Consider the following 18,608-nt stretch of genomic DNA (forward strand, 5'->3'; position numbering starts at 1 on the left):
TAGCAGTATCTCACTGTGGTTTTAGTTGCATTTATCAGATGTTTTATGACGTGGAGGATTTTTTTCATTTTTAGAATTTTCCACTTGCGTGTCCTCTTTTGGTAAAATGTCTTTTCATAGCTTTTGTCCATTTTAAAATAATTAATTTTGACTATTTCTCTCTTCATTAATAAATAAGATAATGAAACAGTGAAGACTTGAAACTTCATTCTTTAGTGATGTGACTCCTAGCCATAAGAAATAATTATTTTTGAATTCTGAAATACTATTTCCTAAATTTTTTTCTGCTGTATACAGTGCAGTGGCCACATACAGCATATACTTTTTAAAGTTTAATCAGCATTACTAACATATTCTCCATAATCAAGCCAAGATTTGTGTTGTTTGCAGTTTCCCCAGTGTGAATATTCCCACTTTCGTTGATTTAAAACTTACAATGTGGTATCACTGAACATGGAGTTTGAAAGTTGACAGTAGCACACCAATATATTCTATTTCCACTGTAATGATACAGTAGCCACAAGCTTCAAGAACATAGAAGAAAAATGTAGTGAAATGACTAAGAAGTTAGAAGTTTATATATATATATATTTTTTTTTTAACACACACACACTGTATTTTATTTTTACAAGAGATAAATAGACTGACACCAAGCATTGTACATGGATGACCACAAAAAAAGCAACAATGATTGCAATTACCAAACATGAAACACACTCATACTATGTCATAATATTGACATTCAGTCCAGTAATCCTCCACTGTAACAGCTCCTTTACTTTGCAGTGAAAATTGATTTGTATATTCTTTGCCTCTGAGTCCTTGTGGAATTTTTTTTTTTTAATTCAGACAGAAAGTCACAAAAATTATACTCATCCTCATCAGTTCACTCAGTCCCATGTAATTAACTTTTTTTTTTCATCTTGATCTTTTGTTAGCACTTTTATGAGTTCATCAGTTTTTCATTAGAGTTCTGAAAATGCTTATTCATTCAGTTCAGCAGTACAGTCAGTTACCAGAAACCTGTACTTGTCAGAGTCTTTTCCATGACTTTCTTGAAGATGAAACCCTTTTATAGGAACATATTTGCAAAATCATCAGAGTACACCCAGAACTGTCTGTAAATGACAAAAGACTTAAAAATGACCACGGTTAAAGATTTGATGAAAGTTCATAATAATGCAGTTGACAAGAAAATTAGTTATTTCTGAGATACATATTTTAAAGTAATAACTAGGATTATTACTTATAACATTATACCAGAACATATAAGATTTTTAGAAATTTCATGTAATGTCTGAAACATTTATATTAACATATTTCCATACATATTTCCATACAAATACAAATATAAGATTTTTAGAAATTTCATGTAATGTCTGAAACATTTATATTAACATATTTCCATACAAATAACCCAATGAAAGTTTAGTATTAGTTGTTTTGTTTGTTGTTTTATACTGCAGGTTCTTATTAGGCATCAATTTTATACACATCAGTGTATACATGTCAATCCCAATCTCCCAATTCAGCACACCACCATCCCCACCCCACCGCAGTTTTCCCCCCTTGGTGTCCATATGTCCATTCTCTACATCTGTGTCTCAACTTCTGCCCTGCAAACTGGCTCATCTATACCATTTTTCTAGGTTCCACATACATGCATTAATATACGATATTTGTTTTTCTCTTTCTGACTTACTTCACTCTGTATGACAGTCTCTAGATCCATCCACGTCTCAACAAATGACTCAATTTCGTTCCTTTTTATGGCTGAGTAATATTCCATTGTATATATGTACCACAACTTCTTTATCCATTCGTCTGTTGATGGGCATTTAGGTTGCTTCCATGACCTGGCTGTTGTAAATAGTGCTGCAATGAACATTCGGGTGCATGTGTCTTTTTGAATTACGGTTTTCTCTGGGTATATGCCCAGTAGTGGGATTGCTGGGTCATATGGTAATTCTATTTTTAGTTTTTTAAGGAACCTCCATATTGTTCTCCATAGTGGCTGTATCAATTTACATTCCCACCAACAGTGCAAGAGGTTTCCCTTTTCTCCACACCCTCTCCAGCATTTGTTGTTTGTAGATTTTCTGATGATGCCCATTCTAACAGGAGTGAGGTGATACCTCATTGTAGTTTTGATTTGCATTTCTCTAATAATTAGTGATGTTGAGCATCTTTTCATGTGCTTCGTGGCCGTCTGTATGTCTTCTTTGGAGAAATGTCTATTTAGGTCTTCTGCCCATTTTTGGATTGGGGTGTTTGTTTCTTTAATATTGAGCTGAATGAGCTGTTTATATATTTTGGAGATTAATCCTTTGTCCGTTGATTCATTGGCAAATATTTTCTCCCATTCTGAGGGTTGTCTTTTCGTCTTGTTTATGGTTTCCTTTGCTGTGCAAAAGCTTTGAAGTTTCATTAGGTCCCACTTGTTTATTTTTGTTTTTATTTCCATTACTCTAGGAGGTGGATCAAAAAAGATCTTGCTGTGATTTATGTCAAGCCATTGGTAATTTGATAGGGATTGCATTGAATCTGTAGATTGCTTTGGGTAGTATACTCATTTTCACAATGTTGATTCTTCCAATCCAAGAACATGGTATATCTCTCCATCTGTTGGTATCATCTGTAATTTCTTTCATCAGTGTCTTATAGTTTTCTGCATACAGGTCTTTTGTCTCCATAGGTAGGTTTATTCCTAGGTATTTTATTCTTTTTGTTGCAATGGTAAATGGGAGTGTTTCCATAATTTCTCTTTCAGATTTTTCATCAGTGTATAGGAATGCAAGAGATTTCTGTGCATTAATTTTGTATCCTGCAACTTTACCATATTCATTAATTAGCTCTAGCAGTTTTCTGGTGGCAGTTTTAGGATTCTCTATGTATAGTATCATGTCATCCGCAAACAGTGACAGTTTTAACTTCTTTTCCAATTTGTATTCCTTTTATTTCTTTTTCTTCTCTGATTGCCGTGGCTAGGACTTCCAGAACTATGTTGAATAATAGTGGTGAGAGTGGACATCCTTGTCTCGTTCCTGATCTTAGAGGAAATGCTTTCAGTTTTTCACCATTGAGAATGATGTTTGCTGTGGGTTTGTCATATATGGCCTTTATTATGTTGAGGTAGGTTCCCTCTATGCCCACTTTCTGGAGAGTTTTTATCAGAAATGGGTGTTGAATTTTGTCAAAAGCTTTTTCTGCATCTATTGAGATGATCATATGGTTTTTATTCTTCAATTTGTTAATATGGTGTATCACATTGATTGATTTGTGTATATTGAAGAATCCTTGCATCCCTGGGATAAATCCCACTTGATCGTGGTGTATGATCCTTTTAATGTGTTGTTGGATTCTGTTTGCTAGTATTTTGTTGAGGATTTTTGCATCTATATTCATCAGTGATATTGGTCTGTAATTTTATTTTTTTGTAGTGTCTTTGTCTGGTTTTGGTATCAGAGTGATGGTGGCCTCATAGAATGAGTTTGGGAGTGTTCCTTCCTCTGCAATTTTTTGGAAGAGTTTGAGAAGGATGGGTGTTAGCTCTTCTCTAAATGTGTGATAGAATTCACCTGTGAAGCCATCTGGTCCTGGACTTTTGTTTGTTGGAAGATTTTTAATCACAGTTTCAATTTCATTACTTGTGATTGTTCTGTTCATATTTTCTGTTTCCTCCTGGTTCAGTCTTGGAAGGTTATACCTTTCTAAGAATTTGTCCATTTCTTCCAGGTTGTCCATTTTATTGGCATAAAGTTGCTTGTAGTAGTCTCTTAGGATGCTTTGTATTTCTGCGGTGTCTGTTGTAACTTCTCCTTTTTCATTTCTGATTTTATTGATTTGAGTCCTCTCCCTCTTTTTCTTGATGAGTCTGGCTAATGGCTTATCAATTTTGTTTATCTTCTCAAAGAACCAACTTTTAGTTTTATTGATCTTTGCTATTGTTTTCTTTGTTTCTATTTCATTTATTTCTGCTCTGATCTTTATGATTTCTTTCCTTCTGCTAACTTTGGGTTTTGTTTGTTCTTCTTTCTCTAGTTTCTTTAGGTGTAAGGTTAGATTGTTTACTTGAGATTTTTCTTGTTTCTTTAGGTAGGCTTGTATAGCTATAAACTTCCCTCTTAGAACTGCTTTTGCTGCATCCCATAGGTTTTGGGTCGTCGTGTTTTCATTGTCATTTGTCTCTAGGTATTTTTTTATTTCCTCTTTGATTTCTTCAGTGATCTCTTGGTTATTTAGTAACGTATTGTTTAGCCTCCATGTGTTTGTCTTTTTTACGTTTTTTTCCCTGTAATTCATTTCTAATCTCATAGCATTGTGGTCAGAAAAGATGCTTGATATGATTTCAGTTTTCTTAAATTTACTGAGGCTTGATTTGTGACCCAAGATGTGATCTATCCTGGAGAATGTTCTGTGCGCACTAGAGAAGAACGTGTAATCTGCTGTTTTTGGATGGAATATCCTATATATATCAATTAAATCTATCTGGTCTATTGTGTCATTTAAAGCTTCTGTTTCCTTATTTACTTTCATTTTGGATGATCTGTCCATTGGTGTAAGTGAGGTGTTAAAGTCCCCCACTATGATTGTGTTACTGTTGATTTCCTCTTTTATAGCTGTTAGCAGTTGCCTTATGTATTGAGGTGCTCCTATGTTGGGTGCATATATATTTATAATTGTTATGTCTTCTTCTTGGATTGATCCCTGGATCATTATGTAGTGTCCTTCCTTGTCTCTTGTAACATTCTTTATTTTAAAGTCTATTTTATCTGATATGAGTATAGCTACTCCAGCTTTCTTTTGATTTCCATTTGCATGGAATATCTTTTTCCATCCCCTCACTTTCAGTCTGTATGTGTCCCTAGGTCTAAAGTGGGTCTCTTGTAGACAGCATATATATGGGTCTTGTTTTTGTATCCATTCAGCCAGTCTATGTCTTTTGGTTGGGGCATTTAATCCATTCACGTTTAAGGTAATTATTGATATGTATGTTCCTATGACCATTTTCTTAATTGTTTTGGGTTTGTTTTTGTAGGTCCTTTTCTTCTCTTGTGTTTCCCACTTAGAGAAGTTTCTTTAGCATTTGTTGTAGAGCTGGTTTGGTGGTGCTGAATTCTCTTAGCTTTTGCTTGTCTGTAAAGCTTTTGATTTCTCCATCAAATCTAAATGAGATCCTTGCTGGGTAGAGTAATCTTGGTTGTAGGTTCTTCCCTTTCATCACTTTAAGTATATCATGCCACTCCCTTCTGGCTTGCAGAGTTTCTGCTGAGAAATCAGCTGTTAACCTTATGGGAGTTCCCTTGTATGTTATTTGTGGTTTTTCCCTTGCTGCTTTCAATAATTTTTCTTTGTCTTTAATTTTTGCCACTTTGATTACTATGTGTCTCGGCGTGTTTCTCCTTGGGTTTATTCTGTATGGGACTCTCTGCGCTTCCTGGACTTGGGTGGCTATTTCCTTTCCCATGTTAGGGAAGTTTTCGACTATAATCTCTTCAAATATTTTCTCTGGTCCTTTCTCTCTCTCTTCTCCTTCTGTGACCCCTATAATGCGAATGTTGTTGCGTTTAATGTTGTCCCAGAGGTCTCTTAAGCTGTCTTCATTTCTTTTCATTCTTTTTTCTTTAGTCTGTTCCGCAGCAGTGAATTCCACCATTCTGTCTTCCAGGTCACTTATCCGTTCCTCTGCCTCAGTTATTCTGCTATTGATTCCTTCTAGTGTAGTTTTCATTTCAGTTATTGTATTGGTCATCTCTGTTTGTTTGTTCTTTAATTCTTCTAGGTCTTTGTAAATCATTTCTTGCATCTTCTCAATCTTTGCCTCCATTCTTATTCCGAGGTCCTGGATCATCTTCACTATCATTATTCTGAATTCTTTTTCTGGAAGGTTGCCTATCTCCACTTCATTTAGTTGTTTTTCTGGGGTTTTTTCTTGTTCCTTCGTCTGGTACATAGCCCTCTGCCTTTTCATCTTGTCTGTCTTTCTGTAACTGTGGTTTTTGGTCCACAGGCTGCAGGATTGTAGTTTTTCTTGCTTCTGCTGTCTGCCCTCTGGTGGTTGAGGCTATCTAAGAGGTTTGATGGGAGGCTCTGGTGGTGGGTAGAGCTGACTGTTGCTGTGGCGGTCTGAGCTCAGTAAAACCTTAATCCACTTGACTGTTGATGGGTGGGGCTGGGTTCCCTCCCTGTTGCTGTGGCGGTCAGAGCTCAGTAAAACCTTAATCCACTTGACTGTTGATGGGTGGGGCTGGGTTCCCTCTCTGTTGGTTGTTTTGCCTGAGGCAACCCAACACTGGAGCCTACCCATGCTCTTTGGTGGGGTTAATGGCAGACTCTGGGAGGGCTCACGCCAAGGAGAACTTCCCAGAACCTCTGCTGCCAGTGTCCTTATCCCCACGGTGAAACAGAGCCACCACCCGCCTCTACAGGAGACCCCCCAACACCAGCAGGTAGGTCTGGTTCAGTCTCCCCCAGGGTCACTGCTCCTTCCCCTGGGTCCCGATGCACACATTACTTTGTGTGTGCCCTCCAAGGGTGGGGTCTCTGTTTCCCCCAGTCCTATCAAAGTCCTGCAATCAATTCCCACTAGGCTTCAAAGTCTGATTCTCTAGGAATTCCTCCTCCCATTGCCGGACCCCCAGGTTGGGAAGCCTGACGTGAGGCTCAGAACCTTCACTCCAGTGGGTGGACATCTGTGGTATAAGTGTTCGCCAGTCTGTGAGTCACCCACCAGCAGTTATGGGATTTGATTTTACTCTGATTGCGCCCCTCCTACCGTCTCACTGTGGCTTCTCCTCTGTCCTTGGACGTGGGGTGTCCTCCTTTGTGAAGTCCAGGGTCTTCCTGTCAATGATTGTCCAGCAGCCAGTTGTGGTTCTGGTGCTCTCGCAAGAGGGAGTGAGAGCACGTCCTTCTACTCCGCCATCTTGGTTAATCCTCTAGAAGTTTTTATATATTTTTAAACAGTTCAATTGTGGTAAAATTACATAAAGTAAACTGCACATATTTTTAATGTACATTTTAATGGTTTGACACGTGCTTACAACTGAAACCAAAATTTTCCTGTTACTCATTTTAACTCAGCCTTCTTCACATATAAAATTACTGATACAATGACATATCATTTGTTATTTCTAATATACACAAAAATGGAAAACATTGTATTAGGAAGCTGGATGAACCCCTTTCCAATCTGCCACCATTATTTATCATTTCTTGGCCATTGTTTCATTCATCTTCATATATGCTAGTGGATTATTCTACTTTTAATTCCAGACATAACATGATGCATAACCTCTTCAGGATGCATTTTTAGAAATTGAGTGCTCCTTCATAACTCTAATAACTATCACATAAAATGAAAACACTTAAGAATTTGGAAGTATGCTCAGTTTTCTCAACTGTCTCAAAAATGTATTTAAGGCAGATTAATTACGGTCAGGATCCAAAATGTATTCTTAGGGTTTTTGGTAGCTGTGTCGCACTAAGTCTCTTAACCTTTAAGTCTCACTTGCCATTTTTATTCTTATTTGTTGATCAGAATTAGGCAGATTATAGATGTGGTTTATTGAATCTCTGATACTGTTTAACTGATCACCCTTTCCCCATAATCCTGTGCAGTAGATATTAATGAGGTAGGTGATTGAAGTTTGGTCCCAGCAAAGTGTGTGATGGTGACTATTGGGTAAATAAATCTCTGGACTCAGAAATCCTCTCCTCAAAGGTGGTAGTGACAGAAAACACTTTTATTTTTGAGTAAGCATTAAACCAGAGTTTGATGTGTATCACAGGTCATATGCTAAGAAATTGCAAAGGCTGAAAAAAAACTCCACCTTATGTAGCTAAGCAGATACAACTCATTACATACATGTTTTGACGATAATAACTAGCCACCTAGCTCTAGTACCTGTGCCATGCTCAGTCACTGGCTGAGAACAGCTTGCTGAGAATGGCTTTTGGAATGCTGTGGTGGCTTCCAAGGCAGCACAGCTGGGGGCTGTTGGCCAGCTACACTCCTCAGAGCAGGATACATTGTAAAGGAAGAACTGAGCAGCGTACTCTCATGGCTGCCCAGAACTGAAACTATATGGATAATATTTGATTAATTTTAAATATGGTTTGGTCAGAGCAAAGAGGCAACAGAATAATCCTTTGGTAGGTCTCTCTCAAATTCTTAAACTTCCATCTGATTCCTTATCTTAAAACCATCAAAGTAGGTCTACTCTAAAAGTAAGAAATAGGCCCAGAAAACAAACAAAAAAATAGTCAAGAGAATTTGACAGTACCACTCGTCACACATGGTTCTTCTTCTAAATTTATCTGGCAATTGGGGTGACTATTGTGAAAGGAAAGTAAAAATGGAGTCAATATTGCTCAGGGCTGTCTAAAATGGAGCCAGGAATCTATTAAGGAAGTGTGACTTATGCACCTCTCAGCCTGGATGGAGTCTGATCTTTTGACTACTTATTGTCCTAATGAGGCCATCCAGAACATCTGCCAGAACGTCAAGATTCTTCTCAAACCCTCATCCTAAAATAACTCATGACAGCCTGTCTACTTATCAGACCCAAACCCTAAAATAACTCCTGATTGCTTAAGGACAAATAGTTCCTAAATTGCATCAGACTCAATCACAATTCTCAAGAGGCAGCTTTAACAAACTCAGAGCTCTTTGTCTTTGTAAGCCCCTTACTCTCTTCTCCTGGAACATCTTTTGGGGTTACCTGAATCTGTGTCTCCTGAATTGCAGACTCCAAATAAACTCTTTTTTTAATAACGGGTTTTTTTGTTTGTTTGGTTTGGGTTTTTTTGGCCATGTTGGGTTTTCATTGCTGCGCTCAGGCTTTCTCTGGTTGTGGCAAGTGGGGGCTATTCTTCGCTGCGGTGTGTGGGCTTCTCGTAGTAGCTTGTCTTGTTGCAGAGCATGGGCTGTAGGCACGCGGACTTCAGTAGCTGTGGCTTGCAGGCTCTAGAGTGCAGGCTCAGTAGTTGTGGCACATGGACTTAGTTGCTTCGTGGCTTGTGGGATCTTCCCGGACCAGGGCTTGAACCCACGTCCCCTGCATTGGCAGGTGGATTCTTAACCACTGCGCCACCAGGGAGGTCCCTAAACTCTTCTTATTTGCAGCCTCCTATATTGTTTTTTGGTTGGCATTACATGGTGTCAGAAGTGGGATACAGAGCGACCTGGAAAAGCCCTCACCAACTCTTATCTAACGCTGCCTTGGATTCAGTTAAGGTGCCTGCAAGAGCCTGTTATGCTTTATCATCTCCTTGGTGATCCCAGATCGTGGTGGTGAGTCCTCCTGTACCTAAGCCACCCATGTTGGTAGAAGTTCTAGTTTATTTGGGTGTCCTCTGTTGCTGGCTTCTGTCCTCTAGGATTTTGTTTCCTGTTTTGAGTGGCCTCCAGCATTTTGCTTCCTGTTTGTTTTTTGGGTTTTTTTTTATTTTATTGAAATATAGTTGATTTACAGTGTTGTGTTAATTTCTTCTGTGCAGCAAAGTGACTCAGTTATATATATATGTATAATCTTATTCATATTCCTTTCTATTGTGGTTTGTCACAGGATATTGAGTATAGTTCCCTGTGCTATATAATAGGAACTTGTTGTTTATCCATCCTTTATAATAGTTTGCCTCTGCTAATCCCATACCCCCAATCCTTCCCTCTACTACCCACCCTCTGCCTTGGCAACCACACGTCTATTCTCTATGTCTGTGAGTCTGTTTTTCTTTTGTAGCATACCCATTCCACAGGCAGGGAAACTGAGTCTCCAGAACCAGGGGACAGTCCTGCTGCTAGGAAGAGGCAGATCAGAGACCTGAACCCCTTTGGCAGAAGTATCTCAGGGTGCCTCCTATGTATACAGGTGCCCTGAGCAGTTCCCTGCTGGCGGAAGACACAGGTGCAGCCTCCAGGTAGGACCCCAAGTAGGGATCCGAGCTTCTCTGGGAAGAGCCCCCTGATGGGCCAGGGCCCCTCAGCCCCTGGAACTCTCTCCTGTTGTTGCAGCCTCCCCAAGGGCACTGCCACCACTCTCCAGGGTATCAGGACTCCAACAGCTACCTCCTTGGGGGCCTTACTATGGGCCCGGCCCTATGCATCCTCCCAGAGCCCCTGAGGCAGCTCCATCATTAGCCCCGTTTTGCACTGGGGAAAACTGAGGATGTGTGGGACTGGAGGGGGTGTCTCTTACTGTAACCCCAGCAGAGGTGGGGATGGAAAAATCAATCGCAGCCTCACCCACTGTGTCCCCCCTTCCCTCTGGCCTGGTTCCACCCCAAGAAACCTCTCCTTATTCCCTCGGGCTCCTCTTAGGAGCCTTCTCAACCTCTTCCCTGTTGCCCTGCAGGTCCTCTCCCAGATGCTGATGGTCCCTGTGTTAATTTGCTAAGGTTGACAAAACATGGCACCATAGTCTGGGTGCTTTAAACAACAGAAAATTATTTCCTCACAATACCAGAGGGTAGAAGTCTGGGATCAAGAGGTTAACAGTGGTTTCTTCGGAGGCTTGTAAATAGCTGTCCTCTTCCTCTGTCTTTACATGGTCTTCCCTCTGACATGGCTCCCCACCCCTGCAGGCATGCAGCACCTTCACCAGGTGTCACCCCAAACACATGACTGGCCCTTGCTGCCACATGTGAGTCATCCCAAGGCTGTTGGTCTTCCTACTAACATCACCTCAGGGCATCTTCTCCAATCAGTGCCCCATTACTCAACTGTCACTGTTGTGGACATTGGAAGAGATGCTAAGGACTAAGAATGTCTACTGTAACTCTCCCCAGTCCCTGTCCCCATGGTTCTTCCTCACTCCCTCCAGCTGGTGAATTTGGTCCTCCCGAACACTCTAGGTAAAAAGCAAACCAGTGACTGCTAATCCCTAAGAATATTCCTGCTCCCTCCTGGGGAACTAAACTTGACCACAATTCCCTGAATGGGCTAGATGAAGTCTGGCCTGTCTTGTAAATCCTGCATCATTCACATATGACAGGATGACAGTGTCCCACACTTGTTACACTGTGTCCCCAGATATATATAGGCAGGTCATATCCAATACCTGAAATGGTTTGTTTCCAGACTGTGTTATGGTGTGGTAGCAAAACACAGTCACACTATTTGTGTTTCTAGGTGTGTCACATACAAATTATTTTATTTGACAAATACACACGTAAAAAAAAGATTTACTTCTCCCTGTTGAAAATGGGGAAAGAGATTTGCTTCCTCTCCCTCAGACCATTTACCTTAGAAAACTTGTAGGAACTGTCTCACCTCTTTTAAAATGCATGTCTTTGAAGACTAGAGAGGCCTTTTTTCAGCTCATCTTTTTTTTTCTTCCAGTTTTAGGACTCAGAAATGTCTTTCTCAAGAACCTGCTTTCTCCTCAAACTGCAGACATGAGGGAGTTAGCTCATTTATCAGTTCTTGTGCAAGGATAGGAGTCTCATCTTAGTGGATGCTGTGCTCCAACTTAAAAAACTACCTCCTATTACAAAGATGAGAAGTTTGTGTTTCCTGTGGCTAAAACCAATAAGCAAACACAGATAGTCACCCCAATTACCAGGTAAAATTACGACTCTGTGTGACAAATGGTACTGTCAACTCCTCTTACTTGAGGACTAGTTATTGTTTATCTTGAATATACATGTGCAGTGGGTTGTATCTGTTTGGATAAATAGGGGAGTTAGGTTTTTTCTGTCTTTGCAGTTTCTTAGTGGATTGCCTGTGATGCACGAGTAGTTTGCTTTAATGCTTATTCAATAATAAAAGTGGTTTTCTGTCTCTACTACCATTGTGGAAAGGGTTACCAGGTTGGGAGAAATTTTTGTTTTTACTTCCCTAACAGTCATCATCAGGCACCTGTCTGCAGGGATCAAACCTCATCACCCATCTCGTCAACATCTAGTATACAGGATATATGGGGGGAGGGTGACCATTGAACAGTATTAGAGACTCATTAAGACCCATCTTGAATGTGCCAAATTCTGATGAACCAATGACAGCAAATTATGAGAAACAAATAAGAATTTTAAAAGATAAGTGGACCCCACATGTTAAGAGATGTGAGACACAGCTACTGAACCCTGTAAGGATATATTTTGGATTCTGATTGCAACTAAATTGACTTAAGAAACAAACACGTTTTTGAGACAATTCAGCATTGATACAATATTTATATTTTTTTGGTAACTATTGTGTTATGAAAAATCTATTCTGAAGAGATTATGCATTAAATGATACCATGTCTAGAATTAGTACAGTAGTTCCCCCTTATCTGCAGCAGATGTGTTCCAAGACCTCCAAGTAGATGTCTGAAACTACAGATAGTACTGAACCCTATATGTACTGTTTTTTCCTAAATATACATACCTGTGATAAAGATTATAACAATAGCTGTAATCAAAGTTAAGTGAATGTGGTATCTCTCTCTCTCAAAATAGTTTATTGTACTGTAGTCGCCCTTTTTTGTGATGATGTGAGATGATACAATGCCTATGTGGATTCACTGGACAAAGGGATGATTCATGCTGTGGGTGGGACGAAGAGGGCAGTGAGAGATTGCAGCATACTGAAAGACACGCAATTTAAAACTCAAGACTTGTTTATTTCTGGAGTTCTCCATTTAATATTTGCAGACCTTAGTTGACCTTGGGTCACTGAAACCCCAAAAAGCAAATCTGTGAATAAGGGAGAGACTGTGGTAAACTAATGCACTGGTGTAAACAGGGATAGATGAAATAAGAATGGCCATGAAATGATGGAAGATGGGGATGGATTCATCTGGTTTCATAACAGTCTCTTTTTTTTTCATAACAGTTTTTTTCATAACAAAAATATATATGTCCTTCTATCAGTAATTTTATATGCTGAGAAGGATAAATTTTAAAAGGCAGGAGGAAACTTGGTTTCAGGGTTGTAAGCATGCATCAATAGATCAAAAGGTAGATTTTAAGTATGTGTGGTTTAAACTGTTTTCAATGTATAGTATGTCATCTGCAAACACTGACAGTTTTACTTCTTCCTTTCCATTTGGATTCCTTTTGTTTCGTTTTCTTCTCTGATTGCTGTGGCAAGAACTTCCAATACTATGTTAAACAAAAGTGACAAGAGTGGGCATCCTTGTCTTGTTCTTCATATTAGAGGAAATGCTTTTAGCTTTTCACCATTGAGTATGATGTTATCTGTGGGCTTATATATGGCCTTTATTATGTTGAGGTATGTTCCCTTTATGCCCATTTTCTGGAGAGTTTTTATCATAAATGGATGTCAAATTTTGTCAAAAGCTTTCTCTGCATCTATTAAAATGAAATGTTTTTATTCTTTAATTGTTATTGTGGTGTATCACATTGATTTGTGGATATTGAAAAATCCTTCCATCCCTGGGATAAATTCCATTTGATCATGGTTTATGATCCTTTTGATGTACTGTTGGATTCAACTTGCTAATATTTTGTTGAGGATTTTTGCATCTGTGTTCATCAGTGATATTGACCTGTAATTTTCCTTTTTTGTAATACCTTTGGTTTTGCTAGCAGGGTGATGCTTGCCTGGTAGAATGAGTTTGGAAGCATTCTTTCCTCTGCAGTTTTTTGGGAATAGTTTGAGAAGGATAGGTGTTAACTCTTCTCTAAATTTTTGGTAGAATTCACCTGTGAAGCCATCTGGTCTTGGACTTTGGTTTGCTGGGTGTTTTAAAACTAGTGATTGAATTTCCTTACTGGTAACTGCTCTGTTCACATTTTCTATTTCTTCCTGGTTCTTGGGAGATTGTAACTTTCTAAGAATTTGTCCATTTCTTCTATGTTGTCCATTTTATTGACATATAGTTGTTTGTAGTAGCCTCTTATGATCCTTTGTATTTTCATGGTGTCAGTTTAACTTCTCCTTTTTCATTTCTGATTTTATTGATTTGGGCCCTCTCGCCTTTTTTCTTGATGAGTTTGGCTAAAGGTTTATATATTTTATTTATCTTTTCAAAGAACCAGCTTTTGGTTTCATTGATCTTTTCTATTTTTTATTTTTTTGTCTCTATTTCATGTCTTTCTGCTCTGATCTTTATGATTTCTTTTCCTTCTACTAACTTTTCGTTTTGTTCTTTCTCTAATTCCATTAGGTATAAGGTTAGATTATTTGAGATTTTTCTTGTTTCCAGAGGTAAGATTGTATTGTTATAAACTTCCCTCTTAGAATTGCTTTTGCTGCATCCCATATGTTTTGGATCTTCGTGCTTTCGTTCTTTCTTTTTCATTTCTGCCTAGTTTTTTTTGTTTGTTTCTTTCTTTGCTGCACTGTGCGGCTTGTGGGATCTTAGTTCACTGACCAGGGATCGAACCCAGGCCCTTGACAGTGAAAGCGTGGAGTCCTAACCACTGGGCCACCAGGGAATTCTCTGTCTCTAGGTATTTTTTGATTTCCTCTTTGATTTCTTCAGTGATCCATTGGTTGTTTAGTAGCATATTGTTTAGCTTCCACATGTTTGTGTTTTTTACAGTTATTTTCTTGTAGTGGATTTCTAATCTCATAATGTCGTGATTGGAAAAGATGCTTGATATGATTTCAGTTTTCTTAAATTTACCAAGGCTTGCTTTGTGGCCCACCATATTATTAATCCTGGAGAATGTTCCATGTGCATTTGAAAAGAATGTGTATTCTGCTGCTTGTGGTTGGAATGCTTTATAAATATCAATTAAGTCCATCTGGTCTAATGTGTCATTTAAGGCCGGTGTTTCCTTACTGATTTACTTTATGGGTGATCTGTCCATTGATGAAAGTGGGGTGTTAAAGTCCCCCACTATTGCGTTACTGTTGATTTCTCCTTTTATGGCTGTTAGTATTTTCCTTATATATTGAGGTGCTCCTATGTTGAGTGCATATATATTTGCAGTTGTTATATCTTCTTCTTGATTGATCCCTTGATCATTATGTGGTGTCCTTCTTTGACTCTTATAACAGTCTTTATTTTAACGTCTGTTTTGTCTGATATGAGTATTGCTATTCCATCTTTCTTTTGATTTCCATTTGCATGGAATACCTTTTTCAATCTCCTCACTTTCAGTCTGTATGTGTCCCTAGATCTGAAGTGGCTCTCTTGTAGACAGCATATATACTGGTCTTGTTTTTGTATCCATTCAGCCAGTCTATGTCTTTTCGTTGGAGCATTTAATCCATTTACGTTTAAGGTAATTATCAATATGTATGTTCTTATTGCTGTTTTGTTAATTGTTTGGATTTGTTTTTGTAGGTCTTTTTTCTCCCCTTCCTCTTTTGTTCTCTTCTCTTGTGATTTACTGAGACATCTTTTTTTTTGGCAGTCCTGTGTGGCTTGCAGGATCTTAGTTCACTGACCAGAGATTGAACCTGGGCCCACATCAGTGAAAGCGCTGAGTCCTAACCACTGGATAGCCAGGGAACTCCCTCTTCTCTTGTGATCTGATGACTAACTTTAATGTTGTGTTTGGATTCCTTTTTTTTTTTGGTGTGTGTATCTATTGTAGATTTTTGGTTTGTGATTACCATGAGATTTGATATAGCAGTCTATATATAAACAAGATTGTTTTGTTGCTGCTCTTTTTATTTTTTTATTTTTTATTTTTTTTATTTTTATTTTTTTCAGTATTAAGTAGTGTTTATTCAGTGAATGCAAGATTGGTTTAACAGTTGACAGTCAATTAATGTAATTCACTGCATTAACAGAATGAGGGAAGAATCATAAGATTGTTTCAATGTGGTAGAAAAAAAATGATAAAGTTTTACTCCCATTTGTTATAAGCTTATGTCATAAAATTGGTATGGAACTTCTTTAATTGGATATTTAAAAATAAACTAGCACATAGGTATTTAAAAATAAACTAGCACAAATATCAGACTTACTATTGAAAAACTGAAAATTTAGCAAATTAGAAATGAGTCAAGGATATCTTCTATCACCATTTATTTTCAATGTTAAAAGCTCTGTTTAGGGTCAGGAAGAAAGAAAAATAAAAGTTATAAAGATGGGAAACCAAAAATAAATTTTCATTTTTTTCATAGGCAACTTAAGTTTTACCTAGAAAATCCAAAAGAACCCAGTGATTAGTTATTAGAATGAGTTTAGCTATCTTCTGGATACAAGATTTTTTTTTATTATAGTTACTTCTGTGATTATTTATAGAATGTCTTTTTTTTTTTAATTATATCTCAAAGCTCTTAATTTTTATTTTTATTTATATATTTTTTTTGGCTGTGTTGGGTCTTCGTTTCTGTGCGAGGGCTTTCTCTAGTTGTGGCAAGCGGGGGCCACTCTTCATCATGGTGCGCAGGCCTCTCACTGTCGTGGCCTCTCTTTGTTGCGGAGCACAAGCTCCAGACGCGCAGGCTCAGTGGTTGTGGCTCACGGGCCCAGTTGCTCCGCGGCATGTGGGATCTTCCCAGACCAGGGCTCGAACCCATGTCCCCTGCATTGGCAGGCAGATTCTCAACCACTACGCCACCAGGGAAGCCCTGTTGCTGCTCTTTTAATTTCAAATGCATCTCCAGTATCCTGCGTTTGTACTCTCCTCATGATTGCTGGTTTTGATATCATATTTGTGTTTGGTTGCTTTCCTACTTTTTCTTTATGTTTGCCTTTACCAGTGAGTTTTTCCATTCATAATTTTCTCGTTTCTAGTTGTGGCCTTTTTCTTTTCTTTTCTTTTTTTCCCCACCTAGAGAAGTTCCTTTAGCATTTGTTGCAAAGCTGGTCCGGTGCTGCTGAATTCTCTTAGCTTTTGCTTGTCTGTAAAGCTTTTGAATTCTCCTTCGAATCTGAATGAGATTGCTGGGTAGAGTATTCTTGGTTGTGGGTTCTTCCCTTTCATCACTTTCAGTATATGGTTCCACTACCTTCTGGCCTGCAGAGTTTCCATTGAAAAATTAGCTGATACCTTATGGGAATTCCATTGTATGTTATTTGTTGCTTTTCCCTTGTTGCTTTTCATTTTTTATCTTTGTCTTTAATTTTTGTCAGTTTGACTGCTATGTGTCTCAGCATGTTCCTCCTTTGGTTTATCTTGACTGGGGCTCTCTGCGCTTCCTGGACTTGGGTGACTGCATCCTTTCCCATGTTAGGGAAGTTTTCAGCTATTATCTTTTCAAATATTTTCTCAGCTCCTTTCTCTCTTCTCCTTCTGGGAACCCTACAATGTGAATGTTGGTGTGTTTAATGTTGTCCCAGAGGTCTTTTATACTGTCCTCATTTCTTTTCATTCTTCTTTCTTTATTCTGTTCCATGGCAGGGATTTCCACCATTCTGTCTTCCAGCTCACGTAGCCTTTCTTCTGACTCATTTATTCTGCTGTCAATTCTGTCTAGTGTATTTTTCATTTTAGCTATCTTATTGTTCATCTCTGTTTTAGATCTTCTAGCTCTTTGTTAATCATTTCTTTTGTCTTCTCAGTCTGTGCCTCCATTCTTTTTGTAAGATCTTGGATCACCTTTACTGTCTTTACTCTGAATACTTTTTTTTTAAAATTTATTTATTTTATTTATTTTTGGCTGTGTTGGGTCTTCGTTTCTGTGTGAGGGCTTTCTCTAGTTGCAGCAAGCGGGGGCCACTCTTCATCGCGGTGCATGGGCCTCTCACTGTCGTGGCCTCTCTTGTTGCGGAGCACAGGCTCCAGACGCGCAGGCTCAGTAATTGTGGCTCACGGGCCCAGTTGCTCCGTGGCATGTGGGATTTTCCCAGACCAGGGCTCGAACCCGTGTCCCCTCCATTGGCAGGCAGACTCTCAACCACTGCGCCACCAGGGAAAACCTACTCTGAATACTTTTTCGGGTAGATCGATTATCTCCACTTCACTTAGTTGCTCTTCTGGGGCTTTATCTTGTTCCTTCGTTTGGGATATAGTCCTCTGACATCTCATTTTGTCTAACTTTCTGTGATTGCGGTTTCCGTTCTGCAGGCTGCATGGTTGTAGTTCTTCTTGCTTCTCGTGTCTACCCCTTAGAGGATGAGGCTGGTCTAAGAAGCTTGTGCAGGCTTTCTGGTGGGAGGAACTGGTTCGTGCCCACTGGTGGATGGATCTGGGTCTTGTCCCTCTGGTGGCCAGGGCTGTGTCAAGGGGTGTGTTTAGTGGGAAGCAGTGAGCTCAGGAAGACTTTAGGCAGCCTGTCTGCTGATGGGTGCAGATGTGTTCCTGCCCTGTTAGTTTGGTCTGAGGAGTCCCAGCACTGGAGCCTATAGGTTGGGTAGGGCCAGGTCTTCGTGAGAAAACGGTGGCCTCCAGGAGGGCTCACGCCAATGATAATCCCCCAGAACTACCATCACCCGTGTCTTTGTCCCTGCATTGAGCCACAGTCACCCCCCACCTCTACAGGAGACTCTCCAATACCACCAGGTAGGTCTGGCCTGGGCTCCTATGAGGTCACTGCTTTGTCCCCCGGGTCCTGATGCACACAAGACCTTGTATGCTCTCTCCAAGAGTGGAGTTTCTGTTTCCCAAAGTCCTGTGGAGTTCCTGCGATCAAACTCCACTGGTCTTTAAAGCCAGATACTCTGGGGGCTCCTCCTCCAGATGCCACACGTCCAGGCTGGGGAGCCTGATGTGGGGCTCAGAACTTTCACTGCTGTGGGGTAACCTCTACGATATTA

General features: G+C 39.4%; 1 protein-coding gene across 15 annotated transcripts in view; it reads left to right on the top strand.

Moving 5' to 3' along the window:
• The window catches only part of LOC309617245 (zinc finger protein 773-like), a 137,815-nt gene that overhangs the window by 88,591 nt on the left and 30,616 nt on the right, over nucleotides 1–18,608 (top strand). The gene's annotated exons all lie outside the window — the stretch shown is intronic.

The sequence above is a fragment of the Balaenoptera borealis genome (assembly GCF_965194805.1).
Source record: "Balaenoptera borealis genome assembly, chromosome: 19".
In the NCBI taxonomy this organism is placed as follows: domain Eukaryota; kingdom Metazoa; phylum Chordata; class Mammalia; order Artiodactyla; family Balaenopteridae; genus Balaenoptera; species Balaenoptera borealis.